Source organism: Schistocerca piceifrons, chromosome 8, assembly GCF_021461385.2.
Source record: "Schistocerca piceifrons isolate TAMUIC-IGC-003096 chromosome 8, iqSchPice1.1, whole genome shotgun sequence".
Classification (NCBI taxonomy): Eukaryota; Metazoa; Arthropoda; class Insecta; order Orthoptera; family Acrididae; genus Schistocerca; species Schistocerca piceifrons.
Genome location: NC_060145.1, coordinates 3,616,007 through 3,638,642, shown reverse-complemented (window position 1 = coordinate 3,638,642; position 22,636 = coordinate 3,616,007). Strand labels below are relative to the sequence as shown.

Below are 22,636 nucleotides of genomic sequence, written 5' to 3'. Positions count from 1 at the left end.
TCTGAACTCATTATGAAGATAGCATTTTTACTTCAAAACTAAGCGGTGATCCACAGATGCTGTCGCCAAAAGCTTGCAGCATACTTTTGGCCTTACACGAAGGAAACGCCAGTATGTCGTTTGTGGACAATCCCGCTGAGGAGCAGGGGCCAATACCTTCAGAGTAGCAACAGAGAGAAAATAGCATTTCATCTACATCATATTCCGCAAGCCACCTAATGGTGTGTGGCAGAGGATACTTCCGATACCACTATGTGATCCCTCCAACCCTATTCCACTCCCGAATGATGTGTGGGAAGAATGATTGTCGGTAAGCCTCTGTATTGGCTGTAATTCCTCGACTTTTCTCCTCCTGGTCGATAGGCGACATCTATGTGTGTGTGTGGGGGGGGGGGGGGGGGGGGGGGGAGCAATATGTTATCAGACGCCTCCCGAAGAGTGCTGTTCCGAAATTTCAGTAGTAAATCTCTCCGTGATGCACAACGCCTCTCATGTAACGTCTGGCAGTGGAGTTTGTCTAGCATTTCCGTATCGCTGTCTCACCAACTAAATTACTAAACGATCCCGCGGGGAAACGCGCCGTTCTTCGTTGTATCTTCTATATCTCCTCTATCAGTCCTACCTGATACAGATCCCAGATAGATGACCAATACTCAAGAACCGGGCGACCAAGCGCCTTATAAGCCACTTCCTTCGTGGATACGTTACACTTCCTTAAGATTCTGAGTCTGGTGTCTGCTTTTCCCTCTATCTGTTTCATAAGGTTATTCCACTTACGGTCGCTCTGGATAGTTACGCCTAGATATTTTACGGCAGACGCTGTCTCGAGCTGTTTGTCATCAATAATGTACCCATACAGTAGTGGATTTCTTTTCCTGTGTATGCGCAATATGTTACATTTATTTACGTTCAGGGTCAACTGCCAGAGTCTGCACCAATCATCAATTCTCTGCAGGTCGTTCTGCAAATTCTTACTATCTTCTTGGGGTACTACTTTGGTAGAGACAACAGTATCATGTGCGAATAGCCTTAAAGAGCATCTGACGCCTTCTACTAGATCATTTATATGTATTGTGAACAGCAGCGGTCCTATCACACTTCCCTATGCTGCTCCGGATATTACCTTTACATCTGTCGATTTAGTTCCGTTGCGAGCGACGTGTTGAATTCTGTCTGCAAGAAAGTCTTGAATCCAATCGCAATTTTGCTCCGATACCCCGTAATCTCGTTTTTTTTTTTTTTTTTTTTTTTTTTTTTTTTTTTTTTTTTTTTTTTTCATTATACGGCAATGCAGGACGGTGTCGAATGCCTTACTGAAATCAAGGAACACATCATCAACCTGAGCGCCGTTGTCCACTGCTCTGTGGATCTCATGGAGGAACAGAGCGAGCTGAGTTTCGCAGGATCTCTGTTTGCGGAGTCCATGTTGATTTTTATAGAGGAGACGTTCATTTTCCAAGAACGTCATAATTCTTGAGCATAAAACATGTTCCATAATTCTACAACAGATTGACGTCAACGGTATAGGTCTATAATTATGTGGATCTGTCTTACGGCCTTTCTTAAAATCGGGAATATCCTACGCTTTTTCCAGTCGTTAGGTACCTTTCGTTGCTCAAGCGATCTACGATAAATTACAGCTAGAAGGGGAGCAAGTTCTTTCGCGTAATCTTTGTAGAATCTTATAGGTATTTCATCTGGTCCTGACGCCTTTGCACTACTAAGTGATTTTAGTTGCTTTACAATTTTGCGATCTATTATCTCAATATCTTCCATTTCGACGTTCCTACGACGATTGAAAGGAGGGACAGTGTTACGGTCTTTCGCGGTGAAACAACTTCGAAAGACCGAATTCAGTATTTCGGCCTTCTGTTATCTTCCGTTTCGATGCCTGTGTGGTCACTGAGAGAATGAACAGACGATTTTTGACGCACTTACTGATTTTACATATGACCAAAATCTCGTAGCGTTTTTAATCAGGTCGGTTTACATCGTGTTACTTTCAGAATGATTCGACGCTTCTGTCCTAGCTCTCCTTACTCTCATTTTCGCTTCGTTCAGCTTTTGTTTGTCAGCTAGGTTTTTACTTCTCTTGAATCTGAGATGAAGTGCTCGTTGTTTACGTAGCGCTTTTGTAACACATAGTCGCGGAGTGATTATAAAATCTTTGAATATGCCGTCAAGCGTAGAACGGAAAGGAAATGCGCTGCGCGCTCTCCGTGACGTACTGCAGACGAGCGCCGTCCATCGTGGTTACTTTACCCTGTGGCCTTGGAAGGAGGAGTGGATAACTTGTGAGCCCAGAAAAAGAACAGAAGGCAAGCATCGCAGCTCTGGTTCTTTTGTTCTCTTCTGCCTCTGTTGTCTACACTACTAGCCAGTGCGAAATCAGACAGTGCCCTGCCGCTGTCATCACGCACTTGAGAACATGAAACCGGAACTTGCAATAGTGAACGACTTCATATGTCGCACATCACTCGATGTCGGACAAACACAGTATAGACTGCATTCTTTGCTGGCCTTTTTTTCCCCGGAAAGTCCCTTCGCTGCTTGACAGTTTCCTAAGAAGACGCTGTAAGGCTGACCTTAGGTTTTTCTACTATCTATCAGAGTATAGGTTGCCATGAACGTTTGTGATGAGTTGGAAAAACTTTGTGACAGACCGTAACGTGAATCCGAATAGCTGCCATTCGCAAAGTGGACAATTTGTGCAACTGTCGACGAGGAGAGTTAATCTAGGACTGTCACTTATTCACCGCCATAATTGTTCAAGTCACGATTTCGAGTCGTTAATCCAGCACACTCTTGTGACTTGCGTTAAGTGTATACCGCAGTCTATACTAAAAAACAAAAAATGTCGTCTCAGTAAGACAGCAAAGACAGTAGTTCTTTCTCGCCGTTACTAGTTTTGCAGCGTATTGAGAGTATGTTGTTGGAGCTTGGAAGGTACGGAATTTGATAACCGAGATGCTAAAACTTTGAGCCGGTCCGCGATGCTTATTCGACTAGTACAATTGTTAGCGCGCTCTGTGCGAATAGCAACAATCCTGGTTCCAATTCTGGTCTGACACACAGTTGTAACTTGTCGTAAATTTTCGCTCAAACCCTATTCCTTAGAATGCCATACTGTCAGGCATCGCGATGCGATAGGATCATTTAAATTACCGAATAATTAAAAAAAATGTAAGCATGTAACTTGTTGTATCGTTGCTTATTGTAAGACTGTTGCAGTACAATGTAATCAAACTCTATTTCCAGAAAGTTTCATATATTCTGTCGACTGTTTTCGACTCATCACTGGTCATTGTCGGGTAGTATAAAAATTTGTGTCCGGAGTGAATCTTCGAGTCTACGTCCGTAACCGAGTGATCAGCACGTCGGTCTCTCATGCGGAGGACCCGGGTTCGTTTCCTGTTACTGTTAGAGATTTTTTTTCCTTCGTGAGAGGACTGGAACTGCACTCAGCCTCGTGACGCCAGTTAAATAGCTGCTTGGATCAGAATTACACACATGAATTCAGCCTGGCCGTAAGCAACGCCTACTTCAAACTAGTCTTTAGAATAAATCGTGTGCCATTTGGAGCCACTGTTCGATAACACTGTAAATAAAAACACACATACAACTCGATGGGGAATGTTTATGAAACGTTGACACTTCAACTAGTGCTTATCGCAGAAACAGAGACGACGACGACGACGACGACGACGACGACAACGATTTCGCGCTGTCAGTGTCATCGTTAACCAAGAAAACATGACTGCGTTATCCACACACCACATGTTGCACCTGATTGAATAGCGGCAAAGAGACAGTGTTTCTTCCGTTAGGCGAACGTGTGGACCGGAATTTGGTGGTCTTGTTCCTCGAGCGACGTTAATTCGATGTCAAAGAAAAGGACGTGGCAGAAAGTTCAAATGGCTCTGAGCACTATGGGACTTAACATCTGAGGTCATCAGTCCCTAGAACTTAGAACTACTTAAACGTAACTAACCTAAGGACATCACACACATCCATACCCGAGGCAGGATTCGAACCTGCGACCGTAGCGTTCGCGCGGTTCCAGACTGAAGCGCCTAGAACCGCTCGGTCACAACGGCCGGCGTGGCGGTAAGTCAACGTTAAGTGAAGGTACACTTAAGGTTTCCTCGGAGTCTGCATCCATCTCTTCGCAAGTACCAACTTCAGTATGTGAAGACTGTTGGAGAACCACTGAGAATCGTTGTGTGAAAAAAAGGGAAACCACCTTAACGATATTTCACAGTCGAGCAACTTTGTGGACACTGCGGAAATGGAGGGGGATTCGCCAGAACGAACCTGTAAGTATCGTGAAGGAACATGCAGGAACAGCAGCTGTCACAAAGTCTGTACACAGTCATCCGAGATAGATCGCGCTGTCGCTGTCTCGTTAACCAAGAAAACTATCATACGAACAGTGACAGTGTAGCGGAGCCTGAAGGGACGATCGTTAATGTCACACCTTACGCCGGAGGGAGGAGCAGCAAGGGTTAACCTTCCAACAAGATAGCACTTGGTCACATTAGCTTCCAGGTGTTCACATATCGACACGTGCCAGGTCGACCGACACACCATCTTTTAAAAATGGCTGTACCCCTTGCAGCATATCTGCATGTGATTTATGTCTGTGTAGCCTCATAAAGGACATACTTTAACCCGACTCAATGCAGCGCCGTTGCCGGAATTGAGTAGGTGGCTTACCACAGCAATGAAGAAGACGTACCAAACCCATGTCAGGGAGGCAGGGGGTTGACGAGAATGCGACTTTACTCCTAGAAAAGAAGGAACGTTAGGATTCAACATCTTGTCGACGATCAGGTCTTTAGGGAGACGAGGTGCGAGCTAGGCTTGGGGGAGGATACGTAAGGAAATAGACTGCGCGGTAGTCACAGGAAAGAACCCAGCAGTTGGTTTGCTGATTGGCAGAAAGCATAGAAAACTAAATTTTGATGGCCGTACGGGGATCAGAAACCTTGATTTTACTGAGACCTGTCTCGCAACCTGTGCACAGCTGCGCTCTGGATACCTGTTGAATTAGTAACATGGTGTGCATAAGATCCGTGCAAAATCTCCTAAGGTTGGTCCCTCAGACTTTACGATAAATGGAAGTTCAGTTCTGATGAAACTGTGGAATAATTTGTAGTCGCTGTCTATTTCAAAACGGGTGGTCCTAAAGTGTTTCTAATACAAGAAAACGACGACGACGACGACGATTGGGTTCGGCATTAGAAATGAGCTTTTACAACTTTGACTGTGGGTTTCTTCCTCCTATCTCACGCCTGGCGCTGCTCAAACGTAGCACGAATTTGCAACAGAGCTTATTTGTTTGTCGCTAACGGTCGAGGAGAGTTGGTTTGCAGCAACGTGTTCGGTGAAGAGCAATAAGTGGGGCCGCCCGTTACTAAATAACAAAGGCATCCGCTAACTGCAGACGTGACAGTGCCGTGACAAGAGAAACTGATAACATAGCCCAAATTTATCGTGGTAGGTGACACCGTGTGGATGCAGAACGGCTGCACAGCGTTGACTTGAGGTGAAGCTGATTTACAAGGTGTTTCCACATAACGTGAACTCTCTCAAAGTGTTAAAAGGATGACTCTGACTTGCCTTACTCTGCACCAAGTAAACGCACCGTTGATCAGATCAAATGGTCGAATCCACAACGTCTCGCCGTTGACAGAGGAGAAATACACTCCTGGAAATTGAAATAAGAACACCGTGAATTCATTGTCCCAGGAAGGGGAAACTTTATTGACACATTCCTGGGGTCAGATACATCACATGATCACACTGACAGAACCACAGGCACATAGACACAGGCAACAGAGCATGCACAATGTCGGCACTAGTACAGTGTATATCCACCCTTCGCAGCAATGCAGGCTGCTATTCTCCCATGGAGACGATCGTAGAGATGCTGGATGTAGTCCTGTGGAACGGCTTGCCATGCCATTTCCACCTGGCGCCTCAGTTGGACCAGCGTTCGTGGTGGACGTGCAGACCGCGTGAGACGACGCTTCATCCAGTCCCAAACATGCTCAATGGGGGACAGATCCGGAGATCTTGTTGGCCAGGGTAGTTGACTTACACCTTCTAGAGCACGTTGTGTGGCACGGGATACATGCGGACGTGCATTGTCCTGTTGGAACAGCAAGTTCCCTTGCCGGTCTAGGAATGGTAGAACGATGGGTTCGATGACGGTTTGGATGTACCGTGCACTATTCAGTGTCCCCTCGACGATCACCAGTGGTGTACGGACAGTGTAGGAGATCGCTCCCCACACCATGATGCCGGGTGTTGGCCCTGTGTGCCTCGGACGTATGCAGTCCTGATTGTGGCGCTCACCTGCACGGCGCCAAACACGCATACGACCATCATTGGCACCAAGGCAGAAGCGACTCTCATCGCTGAAGACGACACGTCTCCATTCGTCCCTCCGTTCACGCCTGTCGCGACACCACTGGAGGCGGGCTGCACGATGTTGGGGCGTGAGCGGAAGACGGCCTAACGGTGTGCGGGACCGTAGCCCAGCTTCATGGAGACGGTTGCGAATGGTCCTCGCCGATACCCCAGGAGCAACAGTGTCCCTAATTTGCTGGGAGGTGGCGGTGCGGTCCCCTACGGCACTGTGTAGGATCCTACGGTCTTGGCGTGCATCCGTGCGTCGCTGCGGTCCGGTCCCAGGTCGACGGGCACGTGCACCTTCCGCCGACCACTGGCGACAACATCGATGTACTGTGGAGACCTCACGCCCCACGTGTTGAGCAATTCGGCGGTACGTCCACCCGGCCTCCCGCATGCCCACTATACGCCCTCGCTCAAAGTCCGTCAACTGCACATACGGTTCACGTCCACGCTGTCGCGGCATGCTACCAGTGTTAAAGACTGCGGTGGAGCTCCGTATGCCACGGCAAACTGGCTGACACTGACGGCGGCGGTGCACAAATGCTGCGCAGCTAGCGCCATTCGACGGCCAACACCGCGGTTCCTGGTGTGTCCGCTGTGCCGTGCGTGTGATCATTGCTTGTACAGCCCTCTCGCAGTGTCCGGAGCAAGTATGGTGGGTCTGACACACCGGTGTCAATGTGTTCTTTTTTCCATTTCCAGGAGTGTATTTTAAGGAGGGGGCCCATCGGCTACGATGTCATCAGAGGCGGAGTGCAACCTTGGGTAGGATCAGGCTTTAGAAGGAAACTGGTCGCGTGCTTTTAGAGGAACCGTCCCGACAGTTGTCTTTAAGCGATTCAGGGAAACTAAGGAAAGCCTGTATTTGGATGATCAGGCCGCGAAATTGAATTCTCATGAATGCAAGCCCGGTACTTCGCTACTGTAGCATATCGCTCAGTGACATATGTAGTATATCCCCGCTAAACCTATTTTCGTAATCTTACTGTGTAACGTTATTATTAGATGTCTATACCACTGCTTATACTAATAATATGTTACGAGGTTCATTCCTTGACAGAGAACTGTTAACGTGTCGCTTAGTCGCACGAATAACACTACACATTGTTTCGCTCTGATGATCTTCGGATTTAGCGCAAAGAGCTCCTAGGTATGTGCAACGAACCATGCAGGGTGTTTTCCCCCAGCAATTATCGGCAGTGAAGCGAGTGATAAACGGAAAATGGTGTTAATTATCATCACGGACTCCTAAAAGAGCTCTATAGCTTTGAACGCTTCCCAGAACAATTTCCGGGAACTATTAGATTAGTGCGAGGGTCAGCAGGTAGGTATGCAGCTCGTGTGTGACATTTCAGTGTTTTCACTCGTAACGTAGTCATTTCAGTGATTTGTGCGAGTTTCTCTGAAAAGATTTTACTGAAATGATTTGTTTAGCTCCTAAAGTGCTGTTCCATATTAAGTGATGTGAATAGGTTATTGTAGCAAATGTATATATCAAATAACATACGCCAGATACGCAAATTTTTAAAATATGTCATCTTTTACAAGCGTCAAGAGTTACCAGGAACTTAACTACGTTTCTCACTTATTAAAATATGGGACCTTTCATTAGCTTAAACAGTTACAAGACTTCAATTACTTTCATCGCACAGTCTGCAGTGCTTCTTAATGACCTGCAGAGGAAGATACTGCGACACTTTGACATCAGAGGCAATCAGAAAGACGTAGTATTAGTACGTATAAAGATGTAGCACCACTTTCTGAACTATTGTAACAGTGTAACAATAACAGTGACGAGTATATTTTGTGTTGTTTCCAATAAATACGTGTGATGGTAAATAAGTTTTCATTTTAACAATTTAAATTTGTCTTTGTATTTGCACGGGCAGCACTGTGTAACGATTGCACTCATGAAGGAGCCGGCCGGTGTGGCCGAGCGGTTCTAGGCGCTTCAGTCTGGAACCGCGCGACCGCTACGGTCGCAGGTTCGAATCCTGCCTCGGGCATGGATGTGTGTGATGTCCTTAGGTTAGTTAGGTTTAAGTAGTTCTAAGTTCTAGGGGACTGATGACCACAGATGTTAAGTCCCATAGTGCTCAGAGACATTTGAACCATTCGAACTCATGAAGGAAAGCACGACAGGTAAATCTGAAGATTACACGAAACTTTCTACCTCGTTAAAGTTTCAGCTGCTGCAACTGAACATATCCGTACTACGGTGGAACTGATTTAGGTCTCCATGCGCACACAAAAAATTTTCAGAACTAAAACTTGAGATGCCGTGCAGCGCGTCTTTCCTAAATTTAATGTTAACCTAAGTGTTTGTTCTGCAGCTGATGCTCGCTAATTATTTCTTAATATCCATATAACAGTATACGGGATATATTCGAACGGGGCTAAACGAGAGTTCAAGGGACCAGGATTTATTTTCTCGCTTGTGCAGGCTTTCTGCAAACAGGCCTAGCAGATACGTGTTGCACATAGGGAGGTTTCAGAAGAGAGAAGAAACAGAATAAGAGATATCTGTGGCATGAAGAAATATTGTAATAAATTGTAACGTAATGTAATACCTAAGATATCTGTCAGTTACCTGAGTTTTTCCATTCTGGAATTTTGAAGACTTTTTCAAGCTCATATATCTTACCTATAACTGGCTGGTAAGTATCCGTTGAAAATTCATAAAATCTATATCATAAATCTGTGTCATAAATCATAACTTGTCTACTCATTACTCTTCGTTCTCTAAAGCATTGAAAGCACCGACACCCTAGTGAAAAGTATCATCCATGCCAGTACTTCTCCAACCTTTCGGAATGTACGTAACGCACAGTATTTACCCGGGATGTGTGCAAATAATGAAAGATTTGTTTTATCGAAGTATGAAAATGTGTAACTATATATAATCACTGTAGGTAAATTAAGTGACTTCCGGCATTTCCTGGAAATTGCCCTCACTTGCGCTGGTGGAAAGGCTAATAGTGTCACGCAGGGTCTGTCATGAAACAACTGGCAACGAAGCTCACGCATACTGCTTTCTCACTGCTGCAGGTTGGAATGTATTGAAGCGTGAAAATGAGGGAAGAGCTTGATGTGCCGAGTCACTGAATACTGCATTGACATTGATGGAAACCACCTTGCCTTGAGGATATAGTGGACGCTGTTGGAGCGTGCATTAATACATCTCACTTAAATCACGCACTATAAAAGCTTCGTGCCTTCTTCAATCGTATAGGCATGTACGCTACGTACGGTGTGTCGTCGTCGTCGTCGTCGTCGTCGTAATACTTGATATGATTTGATCGTCTCGCCAGCAGAGATCACTAACATGCGGTAGCGCGTTAATGTCATAACGTAGATACCCAGTTCGAAACCTGTTTGTAAAAGAAATTTTCATTGCCAGAATGCTGTCAGCAAGCGAAGCTGAGATGGCGGCACACAGTTATGGACCACCAGAATATGCCTCAGTGTCCTAAGGCAAATCTCAGGCTTCTCCGCAGTGTGTGGTGTGAGAGTGTGTAACCCTTTTGGTTGCGATTCCTGGACGAGAGAGAAGCCCATGTTGGCGGAGTCTTTGGCGCTATTCGAAAGTGCTAGCTGCAGCTAATTTCTTCCCCTCTCTTCCTGTTGTCTCGGTAATAATTACCAAGAAAATAACACAGAAGCAATCAGCTAGATACAGTTACACATAATACACGCGATGTAGTTATGTGTATTACGCTCTATGTAGGGCTACTGGCTGGTGGAAGGCTTTGGTTAGCCGCGCGCAATAGGATTTTCCAAGAGTGCACTGCAGGATATTCAACAGTTTTTTACAGTGCTTAGTACTGGAATTTAGTTATACATAACATATTTTGTCCACTGCTGCTACGCAATTGCAAGGAAATGATACCCCACTCTCACTCACATCCATATTAAGAGGTCAGTACATGTACTGCCAATCCAACAGTGGTTAATGGAATTGGCTCTTCGTTCGAGCGGAAAAAAAAACCAGAAAAAAGAGACAAGATGTTGAGAAAAGCCACATCTATGGGTCGAAAGAATACGTAATAATCGTAATAAGTTAGAAGTTCCGTTGCTCATACAGTCAAGGTTATGAACTCAAAAGTGTTTCCTTTACAGTAGTTGGACAGATTTATTAAGTAGGATTGTATACGGTGATATGATGCCCATTTACACATACAGTACGTCACTATTTGCTTGATTCTTAAAAAGTATTTTTGCTATCAGACATTTTATTTCCTGGGGTATATATCAGAGTTTCATGGACGTGTACTTAACTCCATGTTGAGCCATTGCTAGGATGTGCAAAGGGTGAAGTGGATTATTTCTTTCCACTGCAGTTGTTTCGGAGTATTGCTACTAATGTCAAATCGAACTGTTGGCAAACGTCATAAGAAAATATAGTTTAAGCTAGGATATACACGGTAAACGAGATGCACAGTAGAACCCTTTCAGTCGATCGCCAGTATAAGACGTGTTGTCATCGAGTCAAGCGGAGTGCTCCATCGGCATACGCTCTGGGAAAACACATTCGAAGCTGGACATGCCATCAGTACAAAGCAAGTTAAAGGACAAAGTTCTTCTAGTCAAACGCGCGAAATGGTTGCATGTTTGCCAGTACATGAAGAAAAATGCTGTTCCAGGTGCTCCATTGAAACGAGTGGCCGATGCAACTGGTGAATTGTTTGCTTTCGTTCGGTGAATTAAGAGAGAACTGGAAAGAGCCCGCCGGCCGTTGTGGCCGAGCGGTTCTAGGCGCTTCACTCCGGAGCCGCGCTGTTGCTACGGTCGCAGGTTCGAATCCTGCCTCGGGCATGGATGTGTGTGGTGTCAAAAAATGGTTAAAATGGCTCTGAGCACTATGGGACTTAACTCAAATGGCTCTGAGCACTATGGGACTTAACATCGTAGGTCATCAGTCCCCTAGAACTTAGAACTACTTAAACCTAACCAACCTAAAGACATCACACACATCCATGCTCGAGGCAGGATTCGAACCTGCGACCGTAGCAGTTCCCGCGGTTCCGGACTACAGCGCCTAGAACCGCACGGCCACCGTGGCCGGCGGGGACTCAACTGCTGAGGTCATCAGTCCCCTAGAACTTAGAACTACTTAAACCTAAGGACAGCACACACAACCACGCCCGAGGCAGAATTCGAACCTGCGACCGTAGCGGTCGCGCGGTTCCAGACTGGAGCGCCTAGAACCGCTCGGCCACATCGGCCGGCGTGTGGTGTACTTAGGTTAGTTAAGTTTAAGTAGTTCTAAGTCTAGGGGAGTTACGACCTCAGATGTTAAGTCCCGGGGGGACTTATGACCTCAGATGTTAAATCCCATATTGCTTAGAGCCATTTGAACCATTTGGAAAGCGTCCAGGCAGGTGAATTCTAGACAAATTCAACACCTCATTAAGAAAGGCCCAGTGGACAATTCTAAAGTGGTGAATAATTTCTACATTACGGGTAAAAAAGACCTACTTTAAAAGAAATTCGGAGAAATTTACAGAGTTCAAAAAATTTCGAACGATGTATTAACACACTTTGTAAAATTCTTCGCGCTAGGATCTAGTTGGAAGGAGACGGCGAATGACCGAGAAGTTCCCCAGGAACCAATTAGAACCAGGGTGACGTGGGTGTCATCCAGTTGTGTATATGGACGAGATTCATGTTCATACTTGCACGCAGTATCGTTACGGATGGAATTGCAATCACTACAGCGTCTGTTGAAACCTGTTTCGAAAAGAAGCAGAATTATCATCATCGACGCTGGCGGAGAGGACAGTTTTGTACCGAATGCCTACGTAAGGTTTAAATTTGTCCACAAAAAAGTGGGTTATTACAACGACATGGACTTCTCAGGTTATCTAAAGTGGCTCAGGCACAGATCATTACCTAATACATATGGTCCTTGTTATAGGTAACGCCCATTACCACAAAAACAACTGACTCGCGCTCTAATATCAAATGTCACGACGTGAGAAATGATGCTCTGGTTAACAGATAAGGGAATTCCTTTCTGCAAGGACACACTAATGCCATAGTCGTATTCATTGATGAAAATGAACAAACCAGGCCACATAACTTACAAAAAGGACATGATCATACTGTGTTAAGACTCCCCCCATATCAAAAATGGTTCAAACGGCTCTAAGCACTATGGGACTTAACTTTTGAGGTCATCAGTCCCCTAGAACTTAGAAATACTTAAACCTAACTAACCTAAGGACATCACACACACACCCATGCCCGAGGCAGGATTCGAACCTGCGACCTTAGCAGTCGTGCAGTTCTGGACTGAAGCGCCTAGAACCGCTCGGCCACAGCGGCCGGCCTTATCCATATCGTCCAGAGTCGAATCCTTTAGTGCTGATGTGGCAAGAGTCAAGAATGACGTTTTTGAATGTAGTGTGTCCTTCAGAATAGATACGTTATTAACACCGATAAATGAACAAACTGCTTCTATAACAAAAGAAGACTAGGAAAAATGCTGTGAGCACGTAAGTAAAATTGAAGAGCAGTATATTTCAAGTGATGGTTTACTAGGCCAAACGCTGAAGACGATCATAAATGCGGGAAGTAGCACAGACTCGAATAGTGACAGTCATAGTGTTAGAAATAATACTGATTCTGCAAGTGTAGACGAAAGTGACTCAACTGACGCAGATACGGCTGCTGAAAATGAAGGAACGTAATGTGGAGCATTTTCTAAACGTATTTTGTGTGTGGAAATAGTGTCAGTGGAAGAGCCTTAGTATTGTATCAAACGATGAACTGCTTATCTGTAATGTGCAATTGCGTCTGGAATTTGTCTAACGATCTGTGAACATCATCTTACGAGTGAAGCTACAGTTTACGACCAAATTGTACGTTTCATCTGGCTATGCTCGTAAGATAAACCCGCTTACATCTTCGTAAGGATGCTGGCGCCGTCTGAAATCCCTTTGCTTGTCGGGTACACTGGAATACCTTTTCCTCTCTCCTGCATTTCCCCTCCTAAGCGTAAGACTGTCCTCCTCTGTTTGCATGAAGTGTAGTTCAACTTAAACGCTTTAATAGAAGCATTGTTTTGCGTTAAAGTGTTCTTGAGTGTGCTCCTCCTGAAAATTGCAACTGTTGACATTATTTGCTAATTTCCTTCCGTATGTTGCATGTATCGATAGACACGCAGGATGGTCAGAAACCGTCGGAAAAGCTTGTAAGTGTGTTGCAGGATATGTGATACTGCGATATAACTATTAATAAAAAAAATCGATATGTTGCGCCGTTACAGATTTAATTAGCATTGAAGTTAGGCCATGAGGTCGTTGCGCGCGTAATTTAAAGCGTGTGGTTTCTTCATACCCAACGAAACGTATCTTTTGGTCAGGTAGCTTAAACTGATCAGATCCGAAAAAGGCACATGTTAACTGGTAATGAGCAGAGTCACACCTCTCGGACCCACACATGTCTGAACATTACCGCATTTTCAGCGCGTGCGAGTGCTTGACTGTGCGTGTGCAACGACCTGATTGGCTAAATGCAATGCTAATTAACTCGGAAACTATCCCACGTATCGAATTTTTTTTTCTTAACACACTTTCCTAATGAGCTAAAGCTAGCCTGTAATGAAGAAAAAGAAATCAGCATACAGTTCAGTGCTGATACCTACGAAGTTACCTGATCAACACTATACATGTAAGAATGCAACATCGCAAAATAGTGTGGGGACCCAACTCTAGAACCAACATCTGAAGCAGCGCTGCAACTTGATAAGGAGGACTGGAAGTGTTGTCTTAAATTTATGTGTTACATTCATTTCAAAAAGTGGATGACATTTGGCTCATTAGTCTTTTCGCACAACTTGAACGAACGCCCAAGTTTACGCAAATCCGATCCTTCCACGGTTTGTTATTCTCCACGTAGTCGTAGTTCAAATGGTTCAAAGGGCTCTGAGCACTATGGGACTTAGCATCTGAGGTCACCAGTCCCCTAGAACTTAGAACTACTTAAACCTAACTAACCTAAGGACATCACACACATCCATGCCCGAGGCAGGATTCGAACCTGCGACGTAGCAGTCGCGCGGTTCCGGACTGAGCGCCTAGAGTCGTAGTTCGACACTTAAGCTAAAAGCTGAAGAAACACCAGTGTCTGACACTAAATTGATTCCTTATTTCTAGATTTTCTGAAGCTTTTGACAACGCACCTCACAAGCGGCTTGTAATCAAACTGCGTGAGCATGGAATGTCGCCTCAGTTATGCGACTGGATTCGTGACTTCCTGTCAGAGAGATCACACTTCGTAGTAACTGGTGGGAAGTCGTCGAGAAAAACCGAAGAAATTTCTGACGTCATATAAACGATTTAGGAGGCAATCTGAGCAGCTGTTTTAGGCTATTTTTCCAGATGAAGCTATCGTTTATCGTTTATTAAGTTATCAGAAGATCAAAACAAACTGCAAAACGATTAGCCCTAAATAAATAAAAGTGTGAGGTCGTCCATATGAGTGCTAAACGAAATCTGTTAAACTTCGGTTACACGATCTATCAAATCTAAAGGCCGTAAATTCAACTAAATACCTAGGATTTATAATTACGAATAACTAAGTTGGAAAGAAAAGGAGACAGTGTTTGGGGAAGGTGAACCAAAGACGGTGTTTTATCGGCAAAACACTTAGAAGATGCAACAGATATACTAGAGAGACTGCCTACACTACGCTTGTCCGTCCTCGGTTGAAGTCCTGCTGCGAGGTGTGGGAACCTTACCGGACAGGATTAACGGAGTAAATCGAGAAAGTTCAAAGAAGGACAGCACAATTTGTATTATCGAGATATATAGTAGAGAGTGTAAGGGACGTGAGACAGGATTTGGGATGGACGCCAGTAAAACAAAGGCTTTTCTCGTTGCGGTGGACCTCCTCATGGAATATCAATCACCAACTTTCTCTTCCGAATGCGAAAATATTTTGTTGATGCCGACGTACATAAGGAGAACGTTCTGTTTGATAACAGAATGACAGAGAAGTACTGTGAAGGCGGTTCGATGTACCTTCTGCCATGCAGTTAAGTAGCCATGTAGATACAGATGTAAATAATTTCGTGGTAATAAAATATGATGTTACTGTTTCTTAAATCAATTTGTTTCTTAATTAGAAATGAAGATGTATCAAAATGGGAGACCTGATAAAGTGAAACACACAGTTGATATCTGGTACGTGTCTGTGACGAGAGAGAGTGAGCGAGCGCCCCAGGCACGGAGGACACGACACGACACGAGACTCACGGCAGAGTTGGTGGGCTGCAGGTGTCCGGGCCGCCCGCTTCGCCACCTTGTCCTGTCCTGTCCTGTCCGGTGATGTCCCGCGTGCTCCTCGGTGGTGCTGGCGAGGCGCGCTGCGCAGACGAAGGCCGCACACTGTGCCCGGCTGGCGGTCGCCTCTACCGCGCCGTACCGCCTGACGTCACAAGGACCCTCCTACCGGACGCCGCTCCGCGCACGAGAGAGGGGGGTGGGCCACACTGTACCACTGTCCCACCTCTTCTTTCCGCTGGTTCAGGAGTTGTTTTAACAACTCGTAATGGTACCCCTGTTGGTATTTCGGAGAACCCAGACATTACAGCGTCACGACAGAGGACACTTTAAAAAATAAAATAGCTGAATGACACAAGCGCTTTTTCCGTTTTCCGTCGTCCCTTAGTTGCTTCTGAATCAAGGAAGTGCCCGGGTTAAAGACGGTGTTACAAGGATGTAGTCTTCCGACCATACAGTTCATTCTGTGCATGGAAGAAGCAATTACGGAAATAAAATGAGCCAAGAGTGGAATTAAAATTCAAGGTGAATGGATCTACATCTACATCTATACTCCGCAAGCCACCTGACGGTGTGTGACGGGGTTACCTTGAGTACCTCTATCGGTTCTCCCTTCTATTCCAGTCTCGCATTGTTCGTGGAAAGAAAGATTGTCGGTATGCCTCTGCGTGGGCTCTAATCTCTCTGATTTTATCCTCATGGTCTCTTCGCGAGATATACGTAGGAGGGAGCAATATACTGCTTGACTCTTCGGTGAAGGTATGTTCTCGAAACTTCAACAAAAGCCCGTACCGAGCTAGTGAGCGTCTCTCCTGCAGAGTCTTCCACCGGAGTTTATCTATCATCTCCGTAATGCTTTCGCGATTACTAAATGATCCTGTAACGAAGCGCGCTGTTCTCCGTTGGATCTTCTCTATCTCTTCTATCAACCCTATCTGGAACGGATCCCATACCGGTGAGCAGTATTCAAGCAGTGGCCGAACAAGCGTACTGTAACCTACTTCCTCTGTTTCCGTACTGCATTTCCTTAGGATTCTTCCAATGGATCTCAGTCTCGCATCTGCTTTACCGACGATTAATTTTATATGGTCGTTCCATTTTAGATCACTCTTAATGCCTACTCCCAGATAATTTATGGAATTAACTGCTTCCAGTTGCTGACCTGTTATTTTGTAGCTAAATGATATGGGATCTTTCTTTCTACGTATTCGCAGCACATTACACTCGTCTACATTGAGATTCAATTGCCATTCCCGGCACCATGCGTCAATTCGTTGCAGATGTATCTGCATTTCAGTACAATTTTCCATTGTTACAACCACTCGATATACCACAGCATCATCCGCAAAAAGCCTCAGTGAACGTCCGATGTTATCCACAAGGTCATTTATATATATTGTGAACGGCAACGGTCCTACGACACTCCCCTGCGGCACACCTGAAACCACTCTTACTTCGGAAAACTTCTCTCCATTGAGAATGACATGCTGCGTTCTGTTATCTAGGAACTCTTCAATCCAATCACACAATTGGTCTGACAGTCCATATTCTCTTACTTTGTTCATTAAACGCCTGTGGGCACTGTATCGAACGCCTTGCCGAAGTCAAGAAACACGGCATCTACCTGTCAACCCGTGTCTATGGCCCTCGGAGTCTCGTGGACGAATAGCGCGAGCTGGGTTTCACACGACCGTGTTTTTCGAAACCCATGCTGATTCCTACAGAGTAGATTTCTAGTCTCCAGAAAAGTCATTATACTCGAACGTAATACGTGTTCCAGAATTCTATAAGTGATGGACGTTAGACATATAGTTCTGCACATCTGTTCGACGTCCCTTCTTGAAAACGGGGATGACCTGTGCCCTTTTCCAATCCTTTGGAACGTTACACTCTTCTAGAGAACTACGGTACACCGCTGTAAGAAGGGGGGGGGGGGGGCAAGTTCTTTCGCGTACTCTGTGTAACATCGAACTGGTATCCCATCAGGTCCAGCGGCCTTTCCTCTTTTGAGTGATTTTAATTGTTTTTCTATCCGTCATCTATTTCGATATCTGCCATTTTGTCATCTGTGCGACAATCTAAAGAAGGAACTACAGTGCAGTCTTCCTCTGTGAAACAGCTTTGGAAAAAGACATTTAGTACTTCGGCCTTTACTCTGTCATCCTCTGTTTCAGTACCATTTTGGTCACAGAGCGTCTGGACATTTTGTTTTGATCCACCTACCGTGATAAGTCGCCAGTGATACTGACATCCTTAGTGACAGCGAAGAAGAATTGCACGATCTGCTGAATGGAATCAACAGTCTAATGAGTGTAGAAAATGGGTTGAGAGTAAATCGATGAAAGACGAAAGTAATGAGAGGTAGCAGAAACGAGAATAGCGAGAAACTTTGCATCACTGTTGTGAATAGCGAAGTAGCCGAGGGTAAGGGATTCTGCTACGTGGGCAGCAAAATAACCCATGACGGGTGTAGCAAGTGGACTAGCGGTGGCAAAAAGGGCATTCCTGGCCGGGGGAAGTCGACTAGTATCAAACAAAACATGGACTGTGGGAAAACCGGAACAGAAGAGGATCGAAGCATTTGATATGTGGTTCTACATAAATTAGTTGGACTGGTAAGGTACGGGATGAGGAGGTTCTGCGCAGAAATGGCGAGGAAAGAAATGAATGGACAACACTGACAAGAACAGGGGACAGGATGGTAGAATATCTGTTAAGACACAATGGAATAACTTGCATGGTACGATAGCAAGCTGTAGAGGAAGGCACTGTAGAAGGAGACAAAGACTGGAATACATCCAGCAAATAACTGAAGATGTAAGTTGCAGCTGTTATTCTAAGATGAAGAGGTTGACACAGGAGAGGAATTCGTGGCGGAGCGCATCAGACCAGTCAGAAGACTGATGAATGAACGAGAGCGACCTCGAACCACACCTACGCAAAACAAGAACAGAAGAGGAAAGACAAACACTCACTAGCAGTCGACAACATTACACACTGTAGACACACTGTTCACTGTACAAAGTACAAAGTGCAAGTGAAGTGTTCAAATAATGTGGTCCGTAATGCATTTATTGTACAAATAAAAACAAACATGTATTACAAGCCACTAAAGGTGCTTCATGAATAAAAGAGGCATCATACCTCTGTTTTTGTTGTTGTTACGTCCTTCAGTCCGAAGACTGGTTTGATGCAGCTCGTCACGGTAGTTCATCTTGTGCAGGCCTCTTCATCTCGGCATAAATCTTGAGGCTTGCTTCCACTTGAACCAGCGGGCTTTGGTCTCCTCCTTTTAGTCAATTTTTACTACACATTTCCCTTTTTTTGTTTTCCTTCCTCGGCCTCGGCCGCGCGACCTGAGGCGCTTTGTCACGGTCCGCGCGGCTCCTCCCGTCTTAGGTTCGAGTCCTTCCTCGGGCATGGGTGTGTTCTTAGCGATCTTAGCGTAAGTTAGATTAAGTAGTGTGTAAGCTTAGGGACCGATGACCTCAGCAGTTTGGTCCCATAAGACCATACCACAAATTTCCAAATTTCCTTTTTTTCTCCAATTAGGTTTACTACCTCCCATCAGTTTCTCGATTTACCCATGTAGTCGCCACTATTGTTCTGTAGCACCACATTTCAAGCTCCTATTCCCTAATAATATACTGCCTAATATCCACTTTTCACGCCTGTACAGAGCTACGTTCCAGACAAATACCTCCACAGAAGACTTCCCGTCACTTACATTTGTATATTATGTATTAACAAACTTTTCTGTTTGAATAATACTTTCATCGCTATTACCGGTCTGCATATCCTTTCTTGCTTCGGTTATCGTCAGTTAATTTGGTGACCAAACAGCAAAATATCAACTACTATTAACGTATCATTTTTTGATTCCCACAATACCGCCTGATTTAATTAAAATTCATTTGACTACCAGTGTTTGACTTTAACTGATGTTCATCTTATAGCCTCTTTTTAAAACACGAATGCATTGGCGTTTGGGAAAATTGCTTTTCAAGTGTCTACGAATTACACAGGCCTATTTCTCGTTGCAAACTAGATACTTTTTGTTAACTTGAAGCCCCCGTGCCTATTGGCTGGATAAGTCTTAGATTAGTCTCGCTTGGATTTAGTGATGTGTTTTAAGACGGTTAGTAAAACACGAACAGTTGCAGCACTCCACCGGTGACTGCGTTTTGGAGGTGTAGCAGGCTGACAGCAGGCCGCTGCCTGGCACTCGGGATGGGCCAAGCGGGGCAAGGTAGGCGCGCCGAACGAGACATCAAGCACGTGGGTTTAAACCCAGTACCGCACTAGATTAATCTGTGTTGGCTTCATCGAATGATCGCCAAAAAAGTGTTTTACGGAACACGTTGCTTTCAAGGAGAAAGGAACCGGCCGCTTCTGTCGATACTGAACGCACTATGAGACGGGGGGAAAACTCTGCTTACAGGGGAACTGCATCAAAACATGGAGAAACGACTAAATTACAGTTATCAGCCGCCGTACCACAGAAAATGCGCCTGTCGACTCTTACGAGAAACTACCGGTGTATCCGCGTATTGTCCCTTAACTTCAGCGCAATGTAAAATCACGATCACGGGTCCGTAGGCGTCAGATAACTTCACATTTAGATGAAGTCATCGATTACTTCAGGTACACTGAAGTTTGTCTGTCCGTATATGCATTCATTTATTTATTTTACTTGCCAGTTGATAATACTGTCCCACTCACTACAAATTGCAGAGTTGAAATAACGCGTGGACACACACACACACACACACACACACACACACACACACACACAGAGAGAGAGAGAGAGAGAGAGAGAGAGAGAGAGAGAGAGAGAGAGAAAGAGAGAGAGAGAGAGAGAGAAAAATGGATGCAAGAGAGAAAGGCGATCGTGGTTGCCATTGTTCCCTTCCGATGACATTGACGGATAACTTTTGTGTTATGTAATAGGTAGGTATTTGCGCTTCTTATTTTTACTTTGCATTGTAAGGTTTTCTATACCTTACTTCCGAAAATGTTTATTTAGTCTTGTTTTATTCACATAGTAGCGTGAAGATGTTGAACGTTTAATTTATCGTATTGAGGCTACTTTCCTGCGTCGTCTGTCTGCCACTAACGGAGAACTCGGTAAGTGCCATCACCCGCTTTCCTGGAAGGTTTGCTCGGTGGAAGAGGGGTCAAATTAGGGCAATATGTGTATTCACTTATCCGTAGATAATCGACTGCTTCTGAGAAAACGGCGGACAAAGTTTGCGGCATAATATACAGTGTGTATCATAATGAATGGCGTAAACGCATACAGTTGAAAGTACACGACACTAGAAGCAAAAAAAGTCTGAGTAAACATAGGGTCGAAAATGCATACCTTAACGAGCTACGAGCAATTTTTCATCTTCGATACTGTGGAACAAATCTCTTCTACTGCAATCTACTTGATTTCCATATTTTGGGAAATGGCAGTATGGACCGAAACAAGAAAAAAATGTCCAGTAACCATGTGCTCTAAAATTTATACTATAATAACTACGAGCAAATTGGCTCAAATGGCTCTGAGCACTATGCGACTTAACTTCTGAGGTCATCAGTCGCCTAGAACTTAGAACTACTTAAACCTAACTAACCTAAGAACATCACACACGTACATGCCCGAGGCAGGATTCGAATCTGCGACCGTAGCGGTCGCGCGGTTCCAGACTGAAGCGCCTAAAGCCGCTCGGCCACATCGGCCGGCCGAACTACGAGCACTTTTCATCTTCGCTACTTTGAAACATGACTCTTCTAATGAACCAATGCTCATAACTTTTAAGGTATGCATTTTAGAGCACATGTTTACTGGACTTTTTTCTTGTTAGCCGCCCGTTGTGGCCGAGCGGTTCTAGGCGCTTCAGTCCGGAACCGCACTGCTGCTGCGGTCACAGGTTCGAATCCTGCCTCGGGCATGGATGTGTGTGATGTCCTTAGGTTAGTTAGGTTTAAGTAGTTCTAAGTTCTACGGACTGATGACCTCAGATGTTAAGTCCCATAGTGCTTAGAGCCATTTGAACCATTTTTATTCTTTTGGTCCATACTGCCACTTCCCAAAATATGCAGTAGAAGAGATTTGTTCCACAGTATCGAAGATGAAAAATTGCTTGTAGCTCTTAAGGTAAGCATTTTCGACCCTATGTTTACTGAGACTTTTTTGCTTCTGACCGGCCGCGGTGGTCTAGCGGTTCTAGGCGCGCAGTCCGGAACCGCGCGACTGCTACGGTCGCAGGTTCGAATCCTGCCTCGGGCATGAATGTGTGTGATGTCCTTAGGTTAGTTAGGTTTAATTAGTTCTAAGTTCTAGGCGACTGATGACCTCTGAAGTTAAGTCGCATAGTGCTTAGAGCCATTTGAACCACCTTTTTTTTTTTTTTTTTGCTTCTGGTATCGTGTACTTTCGCCTGTATGTGTTTACGCCATTAATTATGATACACCCTGTATATGCCTTTTAGCACACCTTAATTCAACCGAAGAACTTTCGAAACCCGATTATTGACTTTATTTATTTACATTCAGCTTCCCATTTCCGTGCAAGACTGCTACACGAATCTTTCTTATCAATTTGCGGGGTACAACGGCGTCCTATTAATAGTAGAATTACAACTGAGCCTTCGCAATAAGTGTCGTATATTTATTATATAATACAAGTGTGTGTGGTATTTTCTGGGGTTACAATATTTTTAAATTCTCGTGTTCTTATACTTCATGCTTACATCAGTTCTGTGTATTCAGCAGGAAGATTTAGTGCAGTCCCTTGGATAATACCGATCATAGAACACGACGGGCACCGCGCGCAGGCAGTTTGCCACAGCGACTTCCCTTCGTATAAATCTTACTCTGGAAAGAAACGTCGTTAGCATGACTGAAGATTTCACGCGTTGGCAATAATTTCGTGGCAAGCC

The 22,636-nt window shown here is 44.8% G+C and overlaps 1 protein-coding gene across 1 annotated transcript in view; it reads right to left on the bottom strand.

Annotated features, from left to right (window-relative positions):
- LOC124711867 (glucose dehydrogenase [FAD, quinone]) overlaps positions 1-15,801 on the bottom strand; it is a 116,226-nt gene extending 100,425 nt beyond the window's left edge. Inside the window, exon 1 of the mRNA XM_047242106.1 lies at positions 15,681-15,801. The gene's annotated coding sequence lies outside the window, so the exon portion shown is untranslated. The remainder of the gene's footprint in view (positions 1-15,680) is intronic.
- Positions 15,802-22,636: the final 6,835 nt, after the last annotated feature.